A 27,660-nucleotide genomic window follows, 5' to 3' on the forward strand; every position below is an offset into this window, starting at 1 on the left:
ACTAAACATGTAATCATGTGCCGTGTTCTCTTTAAATGCTCAATGAAGGACTTTTGAAATATATTATAAAACTATTGCTTTGATTCAGTCTCCTACCCAGAATAGTAGCATGAAAACTGTACATTTCCAGGGTGTCACTAAAAGTATGTTCACTTAGACCTAATCATACAAACTGTACTCACCCTATCGTAAACAAAAGGCGGGGCCTACACCACAGAAATCCAGAATTAGATAAGACTGTGGTATAAGTTCACCAGAGAAGTGAGTCAGCACTTTCAACAACTTCAGTCAGCCGCTCCTCGGTTAACCCTTACTAATCCAGCCCTGCAATATATAGCTGGAAGAGAAGGTAAGAGAAAAGCTCTATTAGAATCAGAAAAAAATAAATATTTTGACCATTGATAAAAAGTAACAAGGGAGAAATGCACAATAAAAAACCCTCTGCAAGTGTTATAGCTCTGATCCGGGTGGGAGTGGTAAGTGCCTCACACAATTGCAGATATAAACAAAATGGGAAATGTATTTGCAGGATTTTGCAAGTCATGCTGATAGTTTATCCTTGTGCATTTTGCATTTCTGATTCCTTTTGTTTGCACACATGATATCAATTAAGTTCACCCATTGTGAGATGTCAAATATGTAAGTGATGTATACCTGTTATGAATTTACACACTACCAACTGAGATGTGCATGTGCTCATTGGTTTGAAGACGGCAGTCAGGTGTTCCTCAGGAAAGTATGTGCTTGTGGCCTGGCAGAGGGCTTAAGTCAAGCCTACATTTTGTAACTAAAGGCATCATACTATTCCAGGTTATATTCAGGCAAGGGAAATAAAAATACAACAAATCCATTATTTTATCCTTTACTAATTTTAACGTAAACACTCCACTACCAATCAATCTGTGAACCGGTGATCCGCTGTGGCGACCCCTAACAGGAGAAGCCGAAACACTAATTTTAACCTAAACATTATCAGACATACTTACAAGGGTAAAACCTTTTACTCCTTCATTCTGAGGGCAGAATATAACACTTTCTTATGAAATTCAAAGAAAAAGGACTATTAAACTTTGGTGCATTGATTGATAAACAGTACAGTGAAATGAGGATTTGACATATAACCACTGAGATATAAATGTAAACATCTGCACGCGCACACACACACACACACACACACACACACACACACACACACACACACACACACACACACACACACACACACACAAATATATACACACTACTTCTTGAACTTATATAACAAACTTTTGTCCCTTGATAATTACAGTCATTTTTTTTTACAAGATGTTTCTATATCCTCATATCAGTTCAAGATATTTCCTTAATACTTCTATACTTATACAGTATCAGAATGCCCAGTTTTTCTTAGCTTTCTCTCTGAGACAGGAAACATCATATTAAATCAAATCAATTCTACATAGCCCTACTCACATTAAACATACGTTGCTCACAGAAGACACGTCCATCCATACTCTGGTAAAATTTTGCATCATTTTGTAATGTAAAAGAACTCTGAACACACACAAGCTTATAGATATATATATCTCACCACTTAATATAAAATAGAAAGTCATTCAAGTTTGTGGTCTCAGCGGATATAAATTTTTAATGAAACTTTTTATTAGATGTTTTATAATAAAAGAAATACTTATGGTATATGCATCAAAACAAAATACATTTATGTTCACATATCCTTCTAAAATATAAAGTGGAATCACAGATACTCTTTCATTTGACTCAATAGAGCTTACTTGAATCCTGATGTACAGAAACAAATCCCCATCAAAGCTATATTATATTATATATGTGTGTGTGTGTGTGTGTATATATGTATGTGTATATATTTTATATATATGTATGTGTATATATATTTTATATATATATATATATATATATATATATATATATATATATATATAAAATATATATACACATACATATATATAAAATATATACACATACATATATACACACACACACACACACACACACACACACACACATATATAATATATATATATATATATATATATATATATATATATATATATATTTTTTTTTTTATGCAAGGCTAAACATATAGCACTGATGTAGTGCTGTACTGATACTTCCAAGAATTAAGGGATGGCAGCAAAATAATTATTTTCACTGGATGTTAACAGCATTGCCTCAGATACAGCTGCCTGTGTTGTACTAGGATCCAGTCGCCAAATGATAGGAGAGATACAAAACTCTCTGCTGTGTCCTACTCTTTCCATCTGAGTGACTACTGCCTTGAGTTAGGGCTTCAACCTGGTTTAGTAGTAATCTGGCTGTCTTATTGCACCATTTAAGAGCATGAGGTATATTAACCTTTTTCTGTTAATAATCTTTTAAGCCTAAATGCATACAAAGAAGTTATCAGGGGAAATGTGAAAAAAGGGATAGCTCACTGAAAAACAAAACTGGGTGACTCTTGGAAAAAAATGGTCAGGTAGAACCATATATATATATATATATAAAATATATATACACATACATATATATAAAATATATACACATACATATATACACACACACACACACACACACACACACACACACATATATAATATATATATATATATATATATATATATATATATATATATATATATATATATTTTTTTTTTTATGCAAGGCTAAACATATAGCACTGATGTAGTGCTGTACTGATACTTCCAAGAATTAAGGGATGGCAGCAAAATAATTATTTTCACTGGATGTTAACAGCATTGCCTCAGATACAGCTGCCTGTGTTGTACTAGGATCCAGTCGCCAAATGATAGGAGAGATACAAAACTCTCTGCTGTGTCCTACTCTTTCCATCTGAGTGACTACTGCCTTGAGTTAGGGCTTCAACCTGGTTTAGTAGTAATCTGGCTGTCTTATTGCACCATTTAAGAGCATGAGGTATATTAACCTTTTTCTGTTAATAATCTTTTAAGCCTAAATGCATACAAAGAAGTTATCAGGGGAAATGTGAAAAAAGGGATAGCTCACTGAAAAACAAAACTGGGTGACTCTTGGAAAAAAATGTATCCTTTTCCCAGAGAACACACAAACAGCAATTACCTGCTATAACAATATGTTAGCTTATGCAACAATTCATTTTTCAGCAAAATAAACTAAACACCAGGAGGTTTAGGTTTGCAAAAGCAACCCCCTAATCAGTGGAGTCTTTGTATTTGCTGTTTAGTACAGTGGGCTATGTTATTAGCTAGCAGTTTGTGTGTTAAAAGACACATTTCTCTTAGGCTGGCCTTGATTCAGGAATCTAGCCAAACTGCTCTCCTACATACAGCCGTGGAAGAACTGCTTAGTACAATGTTCTGTTTGTGTCAAAGGCTATACTTATGTGAAGACAGGTTTCTTCTAATTCTAGTTAACTTCAACTACTCTGTCATCTTTGCAAATCAAAGCTGAAATTTCTACTCTGACATGCAGTTTTTATTTTTTTTAATTTAGTATCTTTATTAACCCAACAAGCAGACAACAAAATGTTATGCCACTAGACCTTTGTCAGGCATGCCTTTAAAACAAATAGACTACCAATATAAACAAATCATCTACAACAGTTAATACCAATTTTGTGTATTAAGGGACTAAATAAACTCCATGAAGATTGTTTCTACAGGTAATAATAAAATATTGCTTCAACACTAAGCGTGTGTGTGTGTGTGTGTGTGTGTGTGTGTGTGTGTGTGTGTGTGTGTGTGTGTGTGTGTTGGGGATATTAACATACCTTACAGTCAATAAACATGTTCCGAGGAAATAGCTTTGATGGGGATTTGTTTCTGTACATCAGGATTCAAGTAAGCTCTATTGAGTCAAATGAAAGAGTATCTGTGATTCCACTTTATATTTTAGAAGGATATGTGAACATAAATGTATTTTGTTTTGATGCATATACCATAAGTATTTCTTTTATTATAAAACATCTAATAAAAAGTTTCATTAAAAATTTATATCCGCTGAGACCACAAACTTGAATGACTTTCTATTTTATATTAAGTGGTGAGATCAGCATGACAGGAAAACATACAGGCTGATAACTCATGTTCGCTGTACATCTTAAATCCTATGAAAAAGGAAATTCCAAACATAAATCATACTTATTTACTAGTTGAAAGCAAAACATTCAGACAGCACACTCATAGACCTCATTAAAATATTAACCTTCTATGAGAATTCCACATTTGATATTTACATGCGGAACAGCAAATTTTCAAATGCCATTGCCTTGTTTTCCCAGCCTTGTGTTTAAAATGTACCTTGTGTAGCCATTCCAGATAAACAGACCGGATGACTCATCTTACATAGCATCCATATATGTTAGCAGAGCGAAGTTAGTCACTGCTAAAATGGAACATATTCTTAAATGTTGTTTTCTCATTATAGCCTGACTTCATTTGGCATGCATATACTTGTCCTAATGGACTGGTCTACCATCTTCTGATACTTTGTTCCTAGTTTATCACCTCACTCTTGGGCATTGTACTGGAATAATTTATGCAGAAGAAATATATTTCATGCATTTATGGTTTGCATTTCTAATGTTGTTAAGCTTCTATTTTAAATTAGAACTGTAATTATTCCAATTACATTGTTTTACATGCTCTCTTCTTTTATGTTTTCCTTGACCACAGGTTATTCTCAAAGGTCATGTTAAACAGTTGATTCATTCGGTTAAACAAACAAGTGCTCTCCCAAAAAAGTATTTCAACTACCTTTGATTCTAACAGACTATTAGAGTTTCTTAGTGTTTTTATTCCGCACCATTACTGCTTCAGTATTTAGTGCATGGATAAAGGAAAACAGCGCTTTTTCTGCTGAGTTAAGTTATGCCTTCTCTAGCTTTACTTCACTCTGCTTTTGCTAGAATGACATATTATTATGTGACTTTATAATGGTATGAATCTGCCTCACTCAGGACATAAGCTTAACTCAAGATATGTAATACCTGCTACTGGTGTATATGCAACATCCATATGTAACTTAACTTATTTAGAGTAAGAATGAGCATGTTGCTTCATCACAATGCAAAACAATATTTGTTGTGATATTTATTACAATATTTTTACTAAACTGTTTAACTGTGTAGTTTTCCTATTTTGTGTTAGTCTAAAGCTGTTACTTTTATTTGACCATGTATTTTCCCTACATGAATATATAACTATATTTATAGTTTATAACTATTTGGAAGACTCTCTGTATGTGTTTAATCCCCTTGACTATACCTCCTGCTTCATGGCTGGAAACGGTCATTTTTAAGAAATAAAATAAATAAATAAATATAAATAGAACGCATGTCAATACAGCAAGGAATGCAGTAAATAGAATTCACTGATGTGCATATACTGTATTGAAGAGGTAAAGTTTCTCTGGGGTCAAATCTAGCAAGAAACAACTTAAGAAGCATGGAATCCTTAATGAAGGTAGAGCAGTACTGTGCTGTTACCTTAGCGGATGATCTATCATTGTTGAATTAACCTACTTACTGAGACACAATACTTCAGTAAAGAGCCGGCTGTGGCTATATTCGAAAGAAAAGAAGCTGCTGAACAAGTATTGCTGTTTCATATTCTTATGCCTCCTGATATTAACAAAAATAGTGAAACAAGAGAATATGAACAGGGCATAATTGTTATCTGTCAGTTCAGATAAAATGACTGAGACGAGGACACAATCTAAATAATAAAAAGTGATTGTGTACTAATATTAGAAGCAATTATGTTGCTTAGTAAACTGTGCAACAAAAGTCACAACAGAAAATCAGAGCAAATGTGCTACTAATGCAGTTCTATGCAAGTTAGTCATCGCAGCTGCATATAAAAACAAATATTACCATGGAAACCAGTGCTATGAAAATTAATACAAATCCCTGAGCTGCACATTCTTCAAGGTGTGGGAGGTGGACATTTCTTCTGTATAGAAAAAAATGTTAGCAGAAATCTGAAACTTATTTGGATACCTTGTGTGTTGAACGATCAAAGCTATTCACACTGTGCACTATCAAGCAGCGTACTCTCTCTCTCTCTCTCTCTCTCTCTTTTCTTGTTTCTCTGTAAGATTCAAACAGCAATGACCTCCAAATCAGGCTTTCTGTCTACTGGTAGGCTTTCTAGCATGCATTGTAGAGGAGGTTTATGGCCCAGTGCTTATGTCCCTGGAAGATTACCTTGGGTACTGGCAAATAAAGCCTGCTGACCAGGCACTCAGTCAACTACTAGTTTCCACAACTCTAACATCCAGACATGAAAAAAAAATGTTAGACAGGGCAATCTTGGCACCCACTGAAACTAGACAAGTGGTCTTTCACTGGTCAGTCTGGCTAGCTGATTGTCTTCTGTGTAATAGAAGCCTATGGCTGTGCACTAACTCCACTAATAGATTGCCTTGTATCCATTAACCAGTCATAGCCAGGCATTATTTCCTCAATGGCCAGCCCTCTTTTATCAGACAAGAAGTAACCTGAAGTAACTTTGAAGTGACTTTGTTTCCACAGCTAGAACCCTGTTAGTCAAAATAAGTACAGATGTCTGATTGAACATCTGTGGAAATGCTGGAGCTCTTTGTGTTCAAACAAGAGGTATATGACAAAACACTATTTCCTTCTCTTCCCCACTGTTCACTTGTAGACCACTTTCCCTTTATTTATAACAGTAAGACTTTTGCAAAAGATCAGAGCTCCTGGGTTCATTTAAGCCTTAATCATATGCACCGACACGATTTCAGAGAATAGCATTCTGTGCCTCGAGTGGTGACTATTCCAATGACATCTACCTTTTATGTCCAGATATCTGTGAAAGTCTAAGATGTCTACAGCATTAAAGCTAGGTACCCAAGCTGAGTTGTTTCTGAAAGTGTTAAAAGCTGCACAAATGCTGCGTCTAACCATGGACGTACCTCTCCACATCTTAGTTCAAGAAACCTGGACAAAGCCAAAAATAATAGGGGGAAGGCAAAGACCCAAAAATACATACAAATGTAAATATTGCTCTCATAAACTTAGAAAGTAGATGGTTTTGTATTGGCATGCACTTTCTGAAGAATATGAAATCTCATGATATAGGAAGAGTCAAAACTTTAAGAAGGGAAGAAACTGAGAATATATGATGTACCCTTACATATAGTCAGGATATCCATCAGCTATGTAATATAGTAAGGAATTACTGAAAATACTAACAGCAGATGTCGCATTAAAGAGAATTGGAGGAGAAATTCCTAAATGCTGCTTTAAGAATAAGCTGAATTTGAAACGATTACTATGTGGTGATAAGACAATGACCAATAAGTTGCAGATGTAAAGCATGTCCCTTTATTAATATTACAAATAAATTTGCACATCCAATTACTATGACAACATATCAGTTGAATATTTTTTTGCGGATTCTAGCACAAAGAATGATACTGCTACGTGCCAACACTGTGTGCAGTTTTATGTTGGGAAAAACTAACTGCCTGTTTAAGACCAGGATTTTGAAACATTTAAATGAGAGCAAACATAAGGTCAATATGAATGCATTGTCACAACATCTTATGCGATTTCCTGGACATAAATTTTCCTTTATGGTGCTAGAATGTGTAAACAATGGGCCAAGAAGAGGTGATTTATTTAATACCACTGAGTTCAAAGAACTTCAGTGGATTGCAGACCTAAGAGTGGACTGTTAACCAGGGTAAAATGGTATTCTCCCTTTAAAGCCGGCATTGACGAGGTGTCAGTTCAGGAAAGAGATCTCACTGGTCAAGCCCCTTTTATAAAAAAACTACTGTGTTTTAATGATTATAAGGATCTGAAGAAGGCTTTCCAAAAGTGCTTATCCATCCCATTGTTGGATTAAAGTGTTTAAGTATATGTCTAATAAACTTTATCCATTTTGTGGATTTTAGCTTTGCTGTTCGCATTGGATTTCTTTGAGCTTTATTTATTCCATTCTGCTTTGGTTTGTCTTTGAAATTCAAATTTCTGATATTATTTAATCTTTATTTAATGACTTCCATCCCTCGATGATTAGCCAGAAAACCAGACATTCTGTTTGAAACAAAGCAAAAATGTCAGTCAAAAATTTGGACATTCTGCAAAAATCTGGACAGTTGAGAGGTATGAATGCATTATTAGAGAAAATCGTGCCTCAGAGTTTCCACCTGATTGAACATATTTCCTGCTGCTTTATCTGCTATTTTCTTTAGAAGAAATGCTAATAAACTTTTTGCATAATTGTGTTAGACAAGCCATTGTTGTCTAATTTTCAACAATGTGATCACAGCATTCTTTCAGTAAAATAAACCTTAGCTCCTGTGGTAACCCTTAGCTCCTATGGTAACCCTTAGCTCCTGTAGTAACCTTTGCTCCTGTGGTAACCCTTAGCTCCTTTGGTAAACATTAACTCCTGTGGTAACCTTTACCTCTTATGGTAAACCTCCTGTGGTAAGCCTTAGCTCCTGTGGCATACCTCTCAACCTTGTAGCACAAGAAATCTGGACAAAGCTAAAAATAATGGGGGAACAAAGGCCCAAAAATAAGGACACTTTTTAAATATTGTTCATATAAACTCAAAAAATTGCTAGAGTAAAAGGTATTTAGTTAGAATGCATTTTCTAAAGAATATGAAGTTTGAAACTCAACTGTCTGGCATTATCTGGTGACTTCAATCCTCGATGATTTGACAGAAAAACACAAATTTTATGAGGAACAGACCAAAAAATATGAAGCAAAAATCTGGACATTTTGTGAAAATCTGTACAGTTGAGAGGTATGCCCTGTGGTAACCCTTAGCTCCTGTGGTAACCCTTAGCTCCTGTGCTAGTGCGGTAGAGAGATAAAGTACTGATTAAAGCCTGGGCAGCCTGAGTTTGACTAGCACTTTGGACACTTGGACAGTGCAAGCAGGGAAGATGGGGTTCCCCCATCCTTAGGGTGAGGGACGGTGGTTCATGCCTGGCTCACACCACTGCTCTAATGAATGGGTCATAAATGGAGAGTGGATATCTGGATACCTGTCATGATGCTAGGGCCCAGTACTTGCAAAGATGTGGTAGTTGCCACCTAAGCCAGAAAGAGTAACTCTTACTGCTGTATATGAGGAAGTATGGATGCATGGACAAGGGTCATAGGCACCCCTTGATGTGGTGTAATGCTCTCATCACCACAATTGATGGGGTTAGGCCATAAAATGAAAAATTTCTCACTGATACAGGCAAGCACACAGATCCTTCTCATAGCTGGCGTGATGATGCTGCCACCTCCCTGAACAGTATAATGTGTGACCAAGGGGAGGCTTCATGGTTGGCAGGAATGGGGGGAAAGTTGATAAAACAATGAAAAGTGACCTTAGTGCTGCAATTTTATAGTGCCTATCTCTGGACAGGGTCATTTTGGTTCCATTGCTTCACTATTTTTTACTAATTTACTTCTGCTTTTCTCTGGTCATTCTTTAAATGTTCCAGGAATATTATTCCACTGGCAATGTACAGTTCTGCATTTCTCATACTGATTAAAAAGGCCTTTGTTTTATCCTTGACTCTTAATTATAATAATATTTTAAGTTCTAAAGTGTATCTCTTTTGACTTATGTAGTTGTAAGTAACTTTTACTGCTGGTAAGATTTCCTAACTCAAAAATTCTCTCTACCTCAGCAGAAATTTGTTCTATGTTTTCTGTCACTGCAAGTATATTTAAGAATACAGGTTAATGGTGATATCTCATTTTTAAATATTCGTCATTCTTACAATGTATCCAAATTTCTTAGAAAGTGGTTTTGTGTTATGACTGCAGTTTTTCCTTCTGTGTCTCCTTTGTAAATGACACAAACCCATTAAAATCTGTTAAAAAAGTGTATGCATTAATATAATTTGATAGGTAGTAATGTAAAGAAACTGTGAAGCATGTCAGTTGAAGATTGTAACAAATATCCCATGGAGCAGTTTCACTTTGCTTCACCATTTCTAAGATGCATAAAATTCAGTAGTGAAGTGATTGGCACTGATTTCTTACAGTACATACTTCTCTGGTTTGTATCTGGGCTGGAGTTTTTTCTTTGGTGAGTATGCATGACCTCACTGCTCCAAGTGGAATTTTGCAAGGGAAGCCATTACTTTCTATAGTCCCAAAACAAAATGATAGGTAAATCAGGTAGCATTTAAGTTGTCTATATGCTTATAGGTGTCCCATGAGATGGACTGGCATCACATCCAGAAATGGTTCACCGCTTCTCACCCCCTGAGAGATGGGATAGCCCCCTGTTCCTTCATGATGATGAATAAGGTAAGACAGGTGATGAAGAATGGATGAAAGAATGAATTAATAATTTTGCACTTACAAAGCTACTAGAAAACTGCTGATACAGTCCATCAAAGGTTATGATTCACTATGTCCATGTAATGTTTTTGTCAGTGATCCATTCAACTTGAGTGCTCTGTTACATAAAAAGACCAAGATACGTTTTTGAATCTTCTAGTACCTGAAGTCATTGACTGTCTTCATAACTCTACTTTTACTGCACAAGACAATGCCCAAGTTGTCAACTCCACAGAGTGCTGAATTGTTTCACAAAGATGTTCATGCAAACTCAGTTAGCTTTTTAAATGTTATCTTTAATAAACATGAAGAGAAGATATGCACACAATAGGATGCATGTATATTCTTGGATGGTTTACTATCATAATTCCGACGTGCATCGGGTCGACACCACTACAGCGAATGGCAAGGGGTTGAATGGTGACAATGTCAAACCCGACATTTGAGATTTGATTTATTTTCAAACACAAAGACCCTCCTGGGAAAGGCTGGCACAGGTTTACTAGCTATGCCCCCTTCTGCCCAGATTATGTGGTAGTACCAGCTGCAACCAACCACTCTTATCAGCTAATATAAGGCCCTTACCAAAGGGTTTTCCACTGTAATCTAGTACTTACTTTTAGCAAGGCAAATGCAAGTAATGAATGGATGTTTCCAGGACCAAGACAAGAATAAAATGCACAGACTTTCTCTCTGAGATAGTTCTTAAATTAATAATACACATTACTGCTGGATCATCTCAGATTACATCATTCTTATCACCTCTGCCTTAGCTTCCAGGCCAACAGAAGTCTAAAAGTTATCACCTAAGTGTCAAAAATACTTATCTCTTAGAAGGTTGCCTGGAACTGGAAATGATAAAACTGTTAAATAATTTTACCCTTGAAACCTATTATTATCTCTGTCTCAAGACAATAGAAGGAATTTCCAGCTGCAGACATTCTGTCTTCTTGTTGTGGTAAACACACTCGTAAAACATTTCATTTATTTTCTCAGAGTTTGCAAGTTAACTCTGTATGTCCCAACTTCTACTATGAAAACATACATTTGCACAGGCACATAGTCCATATATATTTCTGCTCTTTTCCAGCAGAGTTCACTGTGGTTACATTTTTGAAGCTCAGCACATAACATAGTTTAACACACATAAAATATAGTTCTCTTACATTTGGAAGACAAGCCTGTGGATCATATTAATATTTACAAATGACATAGGATTATTTACAAAATTCTAGCTGGCTGGGCTGGCAGGTTTCACAATTCTCCCCCCACAAGAACTCAAACTAGTTTTTCAAGTGACCCTTGAGAAATTTTATTTGCGAGAGGTGAGCCTTTATTGGAATATCTTACCCCATTCCCTGTCTTGAGAGCCCACCTGCATTGGCATTGCTAACCCCTCTGCAGTGCTGCACTGACGTATCATATTCTTGCAGTCCTAGACTCCACCTTAATAACTTGGCATTTTGCTGGCTGTCTTGATGTAGCCATGTTAAGGGATTGTGGTCTGCAACTACAGTGAATTTCCTTCCATATAGATAAGGCTGAAGTTTCTGCAGTGCCCACACTATGGCTAGACATTCCTTTTCTACAGCTGCATAGCATTCCTTCTTGGGTTGGAGCCTAGGACTGAGATATACACTGGGTGCTCTTGTCCCTCTGAAGAAATATGGCCAAGTACAACTCCCATGCCATGGTTTGAAGCATCCACCTGCACAGCAAATGATTTGCTGTAATCTGGACTAGCTAACACAGGGGGGTCCTCCCAAAGGTCCTTTAAGCTTCTGGAATGCCTACTCACATGCTGGGGTCCACACTACCTTATCTGGACTGTTTTTCATTGTCAGTTTTGTGAGGGGAGCAGCTATGGTACTATAACTGGGAATGAACTTTCTGTAGTACTCTGCGGTTGCTAAAATGCCCTCAACTGCTTTTTGGTAACAGGTGCAGGATATGCCTAAATGGCTTCCACTTTGGCAGGTTCTCACCTGATCTTACCACTCCCCACTCTATGTTACAGGTAGGAGACCTCTGCCATATCAACCTGACATTTGCTGCACTTAATGGTCGACCCTGCCCTCTGTAGTCTGCCCAGCACCTCCCTGATATGCTGAAGGTGCTCTTGACAGGAATGGCTGTAGATAGCAATAACATCTAGGTAAGCAAGGTAAAAATCTCCTGCTCCTGCTAGGATATGATCTACCAGCCTCTGGAAAGTCACTGGGGCATTTTTTCATCCCAAAGGGTATCTTTTTGAACTCATACAAGCCAAAAGGAGTCACAAAGGCTGATCTCTCTCTAGCACTGGGAGTCAAGGGAACCTGCCAATAACCCTTGGTAAGATCAATGGTGGTAAGATACTTAGCCCCACTCAGCTGCTCTAAGGCTTCATCTGTCCTAGGCATGGGGTAAGTATCTGACTGTGTGACAATTTACTTTCCTGTAGTCCACACAGAACCTGGTGCTGCCATCCTTCTTTGGTACCAGCACTACTGGGGAAGCCCAGAGATTGCTGGACTCTTGAATTACCCCTAATTTCAACATTTCCTGTATCTCCTTCTTCAGAGTCTGCTTGACTCTCTCAGGCACCCTATAAGGGCCCTGCCTAATAGGCCTTTGGGGTCCTGTATCCACATGGTACTGCAACAGGTGGGTGCACCCTGGTTTCCCAGTGAACATGTCCCGAAACTCCTGTAACACTGCTCAAATTTCTCAAACCTGGATAAGAGATAGCTTCTGGGACATTGCTACCCCTTCCAATGAGGTGTCAGTCTGAGCCTCACTGAAGACTTCAGTCAACAGATCTCCCTCAGACTCCTCCTGCAATCCATTGCAAATACTCAGCACAGCGGCCTCCCTATCATGGTTAGGTTTCATTATGTTAACATGGTAGAATTTGTACCCCTGCCTCCTGCCTAGCACTTCTACCATGTAGTTAACATTACTGACCTTCCTTACCACCTTGTAGGGTCCCTCCTAAGCTTCCTGTAGCTTGGTGTGTCTGACAGGAATGAGAACCATTACTTGCTGCCCTACAGCATATGCTCTAGGTTCAGCATTTCTATCATACCACACCTTTTTCTGCTACTGGGCTTCTGTCAGGTTCCCTTGGGCCAAGCCCATGAGTTCCCTGAGCCTTTTCCTGAGGTTTAGGACATATGCCACAACAGACTCCTTGTGGGAATCATACTCACCCTTCCACTCATCTCAAATTAAATCTAGAGGTTCCCTCACCCTATGCCCATACAGCAACTCAGAGGGTGAAAACCCTGTGGATTCCTGGGGAACTTCTCTGTAAACAAACAACTGATGGGGCAAATAGTTGTCCCACTCCCTCTTAAACTGGCCTGCAAATGCCTGTAGCATGGTCTTGAGTGTAGAGTTTAACCTCTCAACAAGACCATTAGTCTAGGGATGGTAGAGGGTGGTCTTTAGGTGCTTCACCCCACAGTAATTCCACAGACAAGTCAGCAGGTCTAACATGAAATTGGCACCTCTGTCAGTCAATTTTCCTTTAGGGAAACCTAACCTCCGGAAAATCTCTAACAAAGCATTTGCCACATTTTTTGCCTCAATGGAAGAGAGAGCCACTGCCTCAGGGTATCTTGTAGTATAATCTACTACCACTGGGATATACTTTTTTCCTGTGGAACTTGGGGTATTCAGAGTCCCCACAATACCCATAGCTACCCCCTGAAATAGCTCGTCAATCACAGACAAAGGCATCAAAGGGCCTTTCACCTTGTCTCCTGCCTTGCCTACCTTTTGGCACTACTCACACATCCTGCAGTACCCTGTTACATCTCTGGATATCCCAGGCAAATAAATGTTCTGCATAATATGTCTCTTTGTACATTTTATGCCCATATGACTTGCAATGGGAATATCATGGGCTATGGCTAGAAGTGCCAGATGGTAGGGTCTGGGCGATGCCAACTGCTGTATTCTCTCAACCTTTAGCCCTCCCTCAGGGGTCCTCTCTCTATATTGTAATCTTTTGTCCCAGTATACAGATTTCGCCTTCCCTTGAAAATCAGGTCGGTTCTTAACTAGCGACCTCTCTCATGCCTTGTAATGTAGGGTCTGAGAGCTGAGCCTGTCTCAACTCTCTCTTTGTAACCCTTCCAAGCTCCACTTCCACAAAAAGTCTGGTATCTTCTGACAGTGGTGCCTCACTGTCAGCCTGGGTACTACTACTCACCTATACCCTTGCAGTCACTCTGTCCAAGGGAACATCAGTACCCACAAGCAGCTGTGGCTCACCTTCAGTATCACTGCTATAGGGTACCTCCCTCCCTGAAGTAACCACCTCATCAGTCCTGGCTGCAAGTGTACAGTGTGTCTGGGTCTCCCCTAGGCTACCAGACCCACATGCTTGTCTCCAAACCTTACTGCGTGTAACTGCATGAACACACAGTGCTGCATTATCAAAATCATTCCTTATCAGGACACCTGCAGGATGGTAGTTTGGTACACTTGTTATCTAAAGACAACCTACTGTTGGCATTTTGTCATTCCCACTTACTGGCTCTCCCACCTTTTGTTCATCACCTTGCCTCCTTTGACATCTATATGCTGCGTGGACCCACTGGTTGCATTTAAAACATTTAACCCTAGTTTCTGGAAGTGTGCCTGGACTAGTGGCATCCCCTGCTACTGGCAGATTCTGTTGGGCCAGTCTCGGCTACCCACCATGGGTTCCCTTAGACTCATGAGCAGCACTGGGTATCCCTTTCCTGTGTAGTAATGCCCTGCTTGCTAGGTATAGGTCCCATTCTTCCCCAACTCATCTACAGTAAGGCATTGTCTATCAGCTAACCAGATCCTCATGTCCTCAGGCAAAGTGCTAAGGGCTTGTTCCCTCACCAAAAGGTCCGCCAGCCCTTCAATGGTGGTGACCTGACATCCACTTACCCACCTATGAAAATAAGTGCTTAGTTCAGCAACATATTCGCGCACACCTTCATCTGCCTTGCGTCTATGCTCACAAAACTTTTCCTATAAGCTTCAGGTGTTAACTTAAAAATTTCTAGCAAACAGTTCTTTACAACATTATAATTTAAACAGACATTTTCAGGCAGTTGGAAAGAAGAGTTACAGCTTTACCATGGAGTAAGGGGGTCAGGAACTGTAGCCATAGCCCTTGGTCAACATTATACTGTTTACATACGCTCTCAAACATATGAATGAAACAAAATTATCCCCCTCTGTAAATTGTGGAAGAATTTACTGACCTTTGTTGCTTCTGGGGTTCGATTACTCCCTTGCCCATTACCTCCATGACTCTGGTGAAGAGTCAGCATCTCTTTTTCATGTTGTCTCTGTCTGCCCTTCTCCTCAGCTTCCAGGAATAGCAGTGTCTCATTTTCCTCAGTCTCTAGATGCCTTTGTCTCTCTGCTGCCTTTACTTCCAAATGGTTCGCCTCTAGCTCAAGTGTCTTTAACTCCAGATGGATTTTTAAGTCCTCTGAGGAAAGGTTGAGCTGTTCATTCTTTTTGAGTTGTACATCTCCACAGCCAGTCTGATCATCCTCCTGGTTGCTATTTTCTGATGCAGCTATGACTAAAGCTGCACTTATGTCTGCTTTAGTGAGGTTAGCAAGTCCTTTAGCCTGGCACATCTCAGCCAACTGGCTCCTTGTCAACTTGCCATACTCCTCTGCTGACATGCTTGCCTGCTCTCTCTGACTAACTAAGCTAACAAAAGAAGTAAAACAAGTGTGATATGAACTCTGAATGTTCACTGCTTGGCTAATTTAGAGTACAAAAACACTTCAGTGATCTCTGTACACAAGCTACAGGAATTTAATATCCACACCACTGCAAGCCAATTAATATGTGATGTGGCTATGTCACCACTTTCAACCAATTAATATGTGATGTGGCTATCCCACCCCTGCCACCAATTAATATGTGACACCACTGCACTGGCCCAGTAATCAAGGAGCCTCAATCCTCACCACTAACACTACTAAGGGATGTACACATTGGGAGGATGACAAGTATACACACAGTAAAGTACAATTTCTCTTAAGAGCAGACAGAGATCACAGTCAGTCTGGGGCTGGTTTTCCTCTCTATCTCCAGATCCCCTATGATGACTGGGGAGAGATGGGTGATGACTGCCAGCCTAGTCAAATAGAATTTGATACATAATTCTATCAACTGTATAAATAAATGTAAAATACAGGCTTGTGTTTTTAAATGTAAGAAAACACTGTAAAATGTGAACTTCAAGATTTTTGCAATATTGTCATCTGCTGTAAAAAAAAAAAACAAGCCAAGTATTTCAAATGTGTCTTTTTAAGTTGAAAAGATCTTATGAATCTCTTTAATGTTTTACAATTTGGCTCCAGGATGGCTAGATGAAGATTTCATGCCCATTGTTTTAAGGCTAAAGTTTATGACTAGAATTTAGATGTGGAAGGTGCTTTATTTTTCTGGTTTCTGCTAGCATATACACGTGAAATATCTTGTACTGTTGTAAGTTTCTGAGGAGGTGTTAGATTGCTAAATAATGCAGTTTGTGGCCTGAGAACTCAGACCAGGTGTTAAGGTGATGCAATATGAATACTGGGAAAACCTAAGTGTCAAAAATGATGTAATTTTGGGAGGGCCTTAGAGACATGTTTGTTAGTAATGTTTAAATACTATTTCTCACAAGAGACTCTAAAGCATTTTGACTTTGGATATCCAACTTAACAGCACTCTGCCTTATGCTCACAAGTAAGTTTTAGAACTGTGATTTCTTGTAGGAATAGTTAAAGCTAGTAAGGATTAATTAGGTATTTTTCTGTAAAATCAGACCTGTCCTACTGTATTATTTTAAGTTTCTGTGTGATATCTGAACTCTTAGATATCTCTGTGGCATAGTAGTTTTGTCTTGTGTTTTAATTATTTATTATTAAATATTTTTAAAACCTTCTTCCTGTGGCCTCTTTGTGTAGAGATAAGCTCTAGAGTACACTGCATATTTATAGAGGTTATTGTAATAGGCCACTCTAAAGTAAGCCTTGACTGTTAGTCATACTACCATTGGATAATAATATTGCATAGTAATAATTGGACACCCTTTTAAGGGCCTTTTAGTAGCTGATATTATTAACTGGGTGGTGGCAGTAATTACTACCATATAGTCTGGGTAAAGGGGCACAGCTGGATAATCTGTGTCAGCCTTTCCCAGGACTGTCTGTGAAGTTGTATAAATACTTATCTCAAAGTGTGCGTGTGTTGTGTCAGCTACTTGGTAGTGACATAAAGCACTGGTTGGACAGAGAGGGTATTGGAGGTTTTAGCTTGCCCAGTTAGGCTGAGACCTGGACCCTATAGCTGTGCCAGTGGGGAGTCTTATTAGGGACCTGGTGAGCAAAGGAGCAACCAGCCCCAAACTGACTGTGATCTCTGTGTACACGTAAGGGAAATTGTACTTTACTGTGTGTATTAGTTATCCTTTCCTCTTCTAGGAGACGACCTCCCTGGTGTTAGTGTTGAAGATTGAGGCACCTTGATTGCTGGGCCAGGTCATGGTTGTCACATCCCCAATAAGACTTCCCACTGGCACAGCTATAGGGTTCAGATCTCAGCCGAGTGGTCAAGCCAACATCTCCAGCACCCTCTCTGTCCAACCAGTGATTTGTGCCCCTGCCCAAGTAGCTGAAACACACACACACACACACACACACACACACACACACACACACACACACACACACACACACACACACACACACACACTTTGAGATTTGATTTATTTGAAAACACACAGACCCTCCTGGGGAAGGCTGATGCAGGTTTACTAGCTAAGCCCCCTTCTGCCCACACTATACAGTAGTACCAGCTGCCACCAACTACTCTTACCAGCTACTATAAGGGGTGACTAATTCTACTGTGTAATGTTACTGTTATCCAAATGGTAAGTGTGACCAAAACTTTTAAGGCTATTCCAGAGTGGCCTCTACAGTATCACCAAATACTATTGCAAAAGATTAAATATCTCTAAACAAAACCAGCCACAATTAAAAGGTTTAAATATATTTAATAATAAATAATAAAAGAGCAAGACAATACTTAATAACTCAGCACTGTGACAACAGAGTTGAGAATCGCAGGAAATAATTTAAAACAACATTGCAGGACAGTCTCACATAAATACAGAAAACTTCTAGACTGATCTTACTATTTTCCTATCTATCTCTAAGAGAAATCACTGTAATCTGGACTTACTATTAGTAAGGCAAATACAAGTGATGAATGGATTGTTTCCAGTACCAAGACAAGATATAAAATGCACAGACTTTCTCTCTGAGATAGTTCTTAAATTAATAATGGGCATTGCTGCTGGATCATCTCAGATTACATCAATCTTGTCACCTCTGCCTTAGTTTCCAGACCAACAGAAGCCTAAAGGTTAGCACCTCAGTGTCAAGAATACGTATCTCTTAGAAGCTGACACTTATCTAGTAGAAGCTTGCCTGGAACTGTAAATGATAAAACTGTTAAATAATTTTACCCTTGAAACCTATAATTATCTCTGTCTCAATACAAAAGAAAGAATTTACAGCTGCAGTCATTCTGTCTTCTAGTTGTGGTAAACACACGTGTAAACCTTTTTACTTATTTTCTCAGAGTTTGCAAGTTAACTCTGTATGTCCCAACTTCTATTATGGAAACATACATTTGCACAGGCATATAGTCCATATACATTTCTGCTCTTCTCCAGTAGAGTGCACTGTGGTAACATTTTTGAAGCTCAGCACATAACATTGTTTAACACACACATAACATATAGTTCTTTTACATCTGTAAGACAAGCCTGTGGATCATATTAATATTTACAAACGACATAGGATTATTTACAAAGTTCTAGTTGGCTAGGCTGGCAGCCTTCACATATTGATTGAGCTAGTTTATTTTATCAAATAAAAGAGAGAGAGAGAGTGCACATGCACTGTTTTAATACTGACACATTCTGGAATAGTTTTTTACAAAAAACTACCTAGAAATATTACTGACTGATGTTCATGTTTAATTTATCATTTAAATCAAAATAAATACATTGCATTGTGATGTCCCCACTCTGGGCCAGCAATCAAGGAGCCTGAATCCTCACCACTGACACTGAGGAGCATTCACTTGGAATACAAATGAATACACTCAGTATTTTCCAGTGCAGCTCTCTGCATCAAGCACAATTCCCCTTAAGATCACTGAGGGAACACACTCAGTCCAGGGTCTGCATTTCTTTCTCTGTCTCTCCCCAGGTCCCCAGTAAGGCTCTCCACTGGCACAGCTGTCAGGCAGTATTTCTCTCAGGAAACTGACCCTGCTGAAATTCTCTAACAAAGCTTTTGCCACCTTCTCTGCCTCAATGGAGGAAAATGCCACTGCCTCAGGGTATCTAGCAGCAAAATCTACTAACACCAGGATATACTTCTTCCATGTGGAACATGGAGTACTCAAAGGTCCCACAATATCCATAGATAACCTCTGAAATGGCTCCTCAATCATAGTCAAGGGCATCAAAGGAGCTTTGACCTTGTCTCCTGCCATACCTACTTTGTGGCACTGCTCACAGGTCCTGCAATATCCTGTTACATCCCTTGCAATTCCCGGCCAATAGAAGTTCTGCATAATATGACTCTTGGTATGCTTTATGCCTATATGACCTACAAAAGGAATGTCATGGGCTATGGGTAGAAGTGCCAGATAGTAGGTTCTAGACACTACCAACCGCTGTATTCTCTCACCCAATAGCCCTCCATCAGGGGTTCACTGTCTATACAGTAACCCTTTGTTCCTGTATACAGATGCCTCCCCAACTACCTCCCTCAAGCTTCTTAGTGTAGGGTCAAAGAGCTGAACCTGTCTCAACTCTACCTTTGTGACTTTTCCCAGCTCCCCTTCCACAGGAAGTCTGGTATCCTCTGACAGCAGTGCCTCACTGTCAGCCTTGGATACTAATACTCACCTTTACCCTTGCAGTCACTCTGTTCAAGGGAACATCCGTACCTACCAGCAGCTGTGGCTCATCTTCAGGCTCACTGCTACAGTGTAGCTCCCTTCCTATAATAGCCACCTCACCAGCTCTAGCTTCAGGTGTGGAGTATGTCTGGGTCCCCCCCCCAGCTGCAAGACCCACATGCCTGTCTCCATGCCTGACTGCATGTAACCACATGCACACAAGGTACTGCATTATCAAAATCATTCCCTATCAAGACAGCTGCAGTAATATCATCAAACACACCTACTTTCTTGCTTCCTTTTCCACCCTCCCAGTCAAGGTGATCCCTGGTCAAAAGTATTTGGAATGTGGACCCTCCTAAAGCTGTGACTGGGTGAACTGCCCAAGCAAGTACTGTTCCCCTTTAACCAATGCAGGTTTCACAATGGTTCTGTCAAAGGCTGTGCCTCTCTTGGCAGTGGTCTGTTTTCCATCCACTAAGATTGGATATAAACTTTGGTGATAGTTTGGTACCCCTGTTGTTTCCAGACAACTTACCACTGGCATACTGTTAGTCCCACTTGTTGGCTCCCCTACCTTTTGTTCCACACCTTGTATCCATGGACATATATATGCTCCATGGTGCCACTGGTCACATTTAAACTTTTAACCCTTGATCCTGCCATGTACCTGAACTAGTGGCTTCCTCTATTACTGGTGGTCTCTGTTGGTGTGGTTTAGGCTGCCCACCATGGGTTCCCTTATATCTATGTGCAGCACTGGGTATCTCTTTCCTATGCACTGATGCCCTGCTTGTAAGTAGAGATCCCCATTTTTCCTCAGCTCATCTACAGTTACACTCTCAGTCTGCCAACCAGATTCTCATGTTTTCAGGCAATGTGCTAAGGGCTTGTTCCCTCACCAAAACATCTGCCAGCCCTTCAAAAGTGGTAATCTGACAACCACTCAACCACCTATGAATAATTTCTTAACTCAGCAATATAATCACGCACACTTTCATCTGCCTTTTGTCTATGCTTATGAAACTTTTTTCTATAAGCTTCAGGTGTTAACTTAAAAGGTTCAAGTAAACATTTCTATACTTTTTCAAAGTTTAAACAATCAATATCAGACAATTTAGAAATAGCAGTTACAGCTTTATTATGGAGTAAGGGGTTGAGGAACTGTAGCCAGAGCCCTTGGTCAACATTATACTGTTTACATAGTCTTTCAGATATATGAATAAAAATATCAACATTATCAGCCTCTGTAAATTGTGGAAGAAATTTACTGACCTTTATTGCTTTTTGGGTTCATTTACTCCCTTCACCATTACCTCGATGACCATGGCAAAGAGTCAGCATCTCCCTCTCATGTTGACACTGCTTCTCATTGTCTTCAGCCTCCAAACTCCACAGTGTCTCATTTTCTTTAGCCTCCAAATGCCACAGTCTCCCTGCTGATTCTAATTCCAAACATTTGGCCTACAGTTCAAGTCTCTTTAACTCCAGATGGATTTTTAAGTACTCTGAGAAAACGTTGAACTGTCCTGTTTCTGAGGGCAGCAAATTCCCATCATCAGACTAATTATCCTTCTGGTTGCTGGTCTGAGCTGTGACTAAAGCTGAAATAATTTCCTCTTTAGTCAGGTCGGCATGCACCAGTCCTTTGGCTTCGCACACCTTGGCCAACTGGTTCTTTTTCAGTTTGCCATAATCCTCTGCTGACATCTTTGCCTGCTTTCCTGACTAAACTAAACTAACAAAAATAAATAAAAAATAAATGAATAAATAAATAAAACTGTTGTGAAATGAAAATCTGAATGTTTACATTGTGGCTGCTGAGAATACACACCTTCAGTGACACCTGTCTACAGGCTACAGAAGTTCAATTAATGTCCACACCACTGCTTATCAATATGTGATGCCCCCACTCTGGACCAGTAATGAAGTAGCATGAATCCTCACCACTGACACTGGAGAAGGACATTCACTTGGGATACAAATGGATAAACTCAGTATTTCCAGATGCAGACCTATTTTCATCAAGAGATTTTCCAAGTCGGACTTTCTGGTAAAGAAATGTTAAATAAATAAATAAATAAATAAATAAATAAATAAATAAATCAGAATTTAACTTAAGAGCACAGAGGGAACACAGTCAGCCCAGGATCTGGATTTCTTTATATCTGTCTCCCTCTAGGGCCCCAGCAAGTTTCCCTACTAGCATAGCTATAGGGTTAACTCCTCTACTGAGTGTCCAAGCCAAGTCCTCCAGCACCCTCTGTGAAAACAGTGCATCTTGTTCCTGCTCCAAGTAGCTGACATACACACTATCGGATTTGATTTTTACACAGGCATACACACACACACACACACACACACACACACACACACACACACACATACACACACACACACAGATGCACACAACTGGGAAAGGCTAGCACAGCTTTACCCACTGTGCCCCCTTCTGCCCAGAATATAAGGTAGTTATCACTGCCACCATACACTACAAAGACAGCTACTTAAGGCTTTTGCAGGGATACCCAATTATACTGAGTGAAATTAATATTAACACAAATGGTAATTTTGACCAAACAGCCAGGATTCAGGAGTGGCCACAGTGACACCAATAGATATAAATACTCTCAAAGGTTAAAGTATTCTCTGAAGGACCAGCCACAAAGAAAAGTTTAAATATATATAATAATAAATAATAAAATAACATGAAAATACAAAATATCTATTTACAATAAACACCACAGTTTCAAACACAGGAAATATTAAAAATAGTGCAGCTGGAAAGATTCACACAGCTACAGAAAAACAATACTTACCTATTCTCACTATATTTTCCTGACTGATCTAGAACATTTCTGTTCCTACTTGCTTAATAGAGCAAGGCAAGATGAAATAGGTGAGGGATCCTTCTCTGCCAGGTTTCAAGAAACAGACTGCCCTGAGACTTTAGTCTCAGCTAGTATTAAACATTAATATAGAGACAGATTCCAGAATGACATCACATACATCTGGTCATCTGACTTTTGGCTCCCATGCAACCCCCTCATTGATAGAAACTGACAGGATTTAGCACCTACATGTCAATAATATACACACTCAAGAGCATTGCTCAGATCTGATGCAGCTTCTGGAAGAAATAAAACAATTACAAACTTCTACTCCTCCTACAGAGGCTAACAAACACTTCTCACAGACATTGCATTTCTGTCTTCATTCAAAACTGTGAGATAACATCTTTATGGCCTAGGTGCAGTAACTTAACTATTTTCAAAATTTTCTGCAGTTGTATTGTGATTAACCTCTTCTCTTCCAGCATCCTCTGTTAAAACATGTACATTAAACAGTTACAATAATACATGTATATTTCGGTTTACTATCAAAATCTCAATGTTAAAAACAAAAACTGGATTAACATCAAAACACAATGTCAACTTCATGCATACTAATGAGGTATAAATGTTGAATCTGATGAACAAATTCATCAGATTTGACATTTACATCGAATATTGAATGGGATGTCCATATAGGAGCTAATGTAAATGTAGCTCCTACCCTGTAATTCACTGTTTTGCAGGGGCGCAACCCCCCACTGCATCCCCCTGTGGGGGACTGTGCCCCCCACACTCCCTGCTAACTATATATCCCAACTCCAAGACTGCACTACAGTGAGGAAAGGGATGAATTTTCCAGTCTGCACGGTACTGCAATCTCTACTCATAAATTTAAGCTACTATTAATAAATGCACAACAGTGGTATTCACTGATAAGAACTCTCACTCAATTAATGTTCGGCAACATAGGGAATTGGCCAATGGCCATTCGACATTCGCTTGTTTGCCAATGTTAATTCTACATTTTGATACTAAACCGTATATTTCTTTTCTGTCCAGCATGGCATACATATTTACATATTTAACACATGCAACTTTACTAATACATTTACAACACAAGTATCTGTACAAATCAGTTTGATATATGAATGACATATAATACTTTACAAAATTCAAGCTAGCTGTGCTAGCATTTGTTACACATCCACTGCCCTCCTTCTCCTGGCATAGCTGGCAATACCTCACATCATCACATGACTCATCATTAAATGTAGAACATTTTTTCTTACATGATGTCTAGTATCAACTCTTTATACGTGTAATCCAAAAAGCCTTGTTTCGCTAGCAGGTCTGGGCCAGCAACTTTTATAGGTCTTACACTAAAGCTTTACAACACCATTTGTCAGTAATTATGTATTTAAGGCAAGTGACCTATCCTTCTTTTTGCTTTTTTTTTTTTGAAGGGAGATCTGCTGTATCTTTTAGGTGGAAATACCTCCAGACTATTATTTCACGACATCTGTTTCTCTTTTTCAGACCCCAGCAGTTCTTGTACCCTTTATACCTCTCATTCTGCAGTGGACCACTACTGCCATTTCTAGCCTATTGTTAAAGGTCTAAATGTTGTGCATGTAAACATCCCCTAGCTTCTCAACTAAAACCAGATTAATTGGAGTTTATAATTCCTTTTCTTAGTCTGTTAAAACTGAAGCTTGTACAATCACATTGAATTTTTCTGTTTATTTTTAATTATGTACTTTTTAAGATGAGACTTATCTGTAACTATGAAGTTTTAATGGTATCATCTGATATATATAAAATTCCTTGTTTCTTATAGCTGTCTAGTCTCTTAACTGTAGTTCTGATTTTGACTGCCTGTTTATTGACATATCCATATGTGCCTAGAACTTCCTGTAATGGACTATTGCTATAGTCTCATTTAAGGGTGTACCCTGTCTTTTCCAGTAGATATCCAAACCAAGTAAACATTGTGTTACTAAAGCACAATTCTAATGTACTTTGGGTTAAAATGATTGATCCGATTTAACCCAGTAAAAGCCATGCCATCTGTTTTATGCAGCAATGTTATGAACTGGTTGTTTAACCCAGTATAACCAGTACCATATCCCCAAAACTCTTCTTGTTGAATCAATAACAGCAAACGTAAATAACATTTGTATGAAGTCACAGCATGAAGTTATGGGAAAGAGTAGAGGAAGCTAGGTTAAGGAGGGAGGTGATGATTAGTGAGCAGCAGTATGGTTTCATGCTGGGAAAGAGCACTACAAATGCGATGTTTCCTCTGAGAGTGTTGATGGAATAGCACAGAGAAGTTCAGAAGGAGTTGCATTGTGTTTTTGTAGACTTAGAGAAGTATATGACAGGGTGCCCAGAGAGGAGTTGTGGTATTGTATGAGGAAGTAGGAAGTGTCAGAGAAGTATGTAAGAGTGGTACAGGATATGTATGAGGGTAGTGTGGATGCGTTTAATGTGGAGGTGGGATTACATCAAGGATCAGCTCTGAGACCTTTCCTATTTGCAATGGTGATGGACAGGTTGACAGACGAGATCAGACAGGAGTCCCCATGGACTGTGATGTTTGCAGATGACATTGTGATCTGTTGTGAGAGTAGGGAACAGGTGGAGGAGATCTAGAGAGAAGATTAATGAAGGTCAGCAGGACTAAGACAGAATATATGTGTGTGAATGAGAGGGAGGACAGAGGAATGGTGAGGATGCAAGGAGTAGAGGTGGCGAAGGTGGATGAGTTTAAATACTTGGGATCAATAGTTCAGAGTAATGGTGAGTGTGGAAGAGAGGTCAAGAAGAGAGTACAGGCAGGATGGAGTGGGCGGAGAAGAGTGTCAGGAGTGATTTGTGACAGACAAGTACCAGTAAGAGTGAAATGGAAGGTCTACAAGAGGGTAGTAAGACCAGTTATGTCATATGGGTTGGAGATGTGGTATTGACAAAAAGGCAAGAGTTAGAGCTGGATGTGGCAGAGTTAAAGATGTTAGGATTTGCACTGGGTGTAACAAGGGTGTACAGGATTAGGAATAAGTATATTAGAGGGTCATCCCAGGTTGGAAGGTTTGGAGATAAAGCCAGAGAGGCAAGATTACATTGGTTTGGACATGTGCTGAGGAGGGATGCTGAGTATATTGGGAAAAAGATGCTAAGGATGAAGCTACCAGGTAACAGAAAAGAGAAAGGCCTACGATAAGGCTTATGGATGTGGTAAGAGAGGACATGCAGGTGGTTGGTGTGACAGAGCAAGATGCAGAGGACAGGAAGAAATGGAAACAAATGATCCACTGTGGCGACCCCTAACGGGAACAGCCGAAAGATGATGATGAGTCTTGTCCAACAAATTCACTTTAAAATTTATATCCAGCATGCCTGTTTAGCTCACTTTAAAATCTTTCTCTTAAACATCTGTCTTTTACATCGTTCAGGACATTCATCACCTATGGTCTTAATAGGGATGCTTCAGTCAGTTAATTAGAGTTCAATGCCTATTGTATAAACTGTTTTAGAACCTTCTTTGACCATTGCTGTGTACCTAAACCCTAATATTGTTCCAAAATAAGTAATAAATACAATATGGAGAAAAAAGGGCAATAAACTGAACATTTTACCTGTGTACTCATTGTTTTCAGCAAACTGAGAACCTAATATATATCTTTAAACTTCCTCCTTTCTCCCCCTTCCAAGTACAGCAACCTAAGCAACCTCCATAAAGATCAAATAACTCCACTTAGAGGTACGTTTCTAAGAATCATTCTGTATGGCAGGTTAGGAAATCCCCAAATCTCTGGCCTGCCATTGTCTCATTTCTGGCTTTTAGGGGTGTCTTACAAACAGCACATTGTCCAAGTTCTTTAATAATAGCACTAGATTATAATGTATAATTATCAGTGGAAACCACTGCAATTGAAGTTTAGTAACCACTGAGTCGATAACATTATATCTTGGAGTTCAGGGTAGAAAGGCATCTATATGGTGGTGGTGGTGGGAGGCTGACATCACTAAACAAATTTCAAATTTTGAAAAATTAGTTATACATTTCTATTCAAAATATACTGGATTAAGGTGGATGAGATCCTATACCTGCTTTCAGGAATTCTTCAGTAATGTAAACCCGTTATGGCTCTTGGTGCAGTCCCCACCGAAAGGTTGTGGAAATGTGTTTTTAGTGTCAAATTTAACTGCATTTCTGAATTTCTTGTCATTGGCTCCATTCCAGTTACCTGTTATACTTCAGTTTAACAGTTTTCTCCCTCGTTTATGTTAGAGTTGACTCACCCAGTACCAGATAAAAGCTATTGCTGTGCTTCTCCTACAGGATAACTTCAGACTGAAGACAGCATTCCTTGTTATTTGCAGTCAACAAACACTTATTCTAATGTTATCCAGTCATATAACCACCCACTAAACTTCCTTTTTAGCATCTCTGTATCAAATTCCATTGCTCATTTTCAATAAAAGATTATTTTGGTTATGTGACTTTGCAAACCTGACAATTCT

The sequence above is a fragment of the Protopterus annectens genome, chromosome 12.part0 (assembly GCF_019279795.1).
Source record: "Protopterus annectens isolate FY-2018-M chromosome 12.part0, PAN1.0, whole genome shotgun sequence".
Lineage (NCBI taxonomy): Eukaryota > Metazoa > Chordata > Ceratodontiformes > Protopteridae > Protopterus > Protopterus annectens.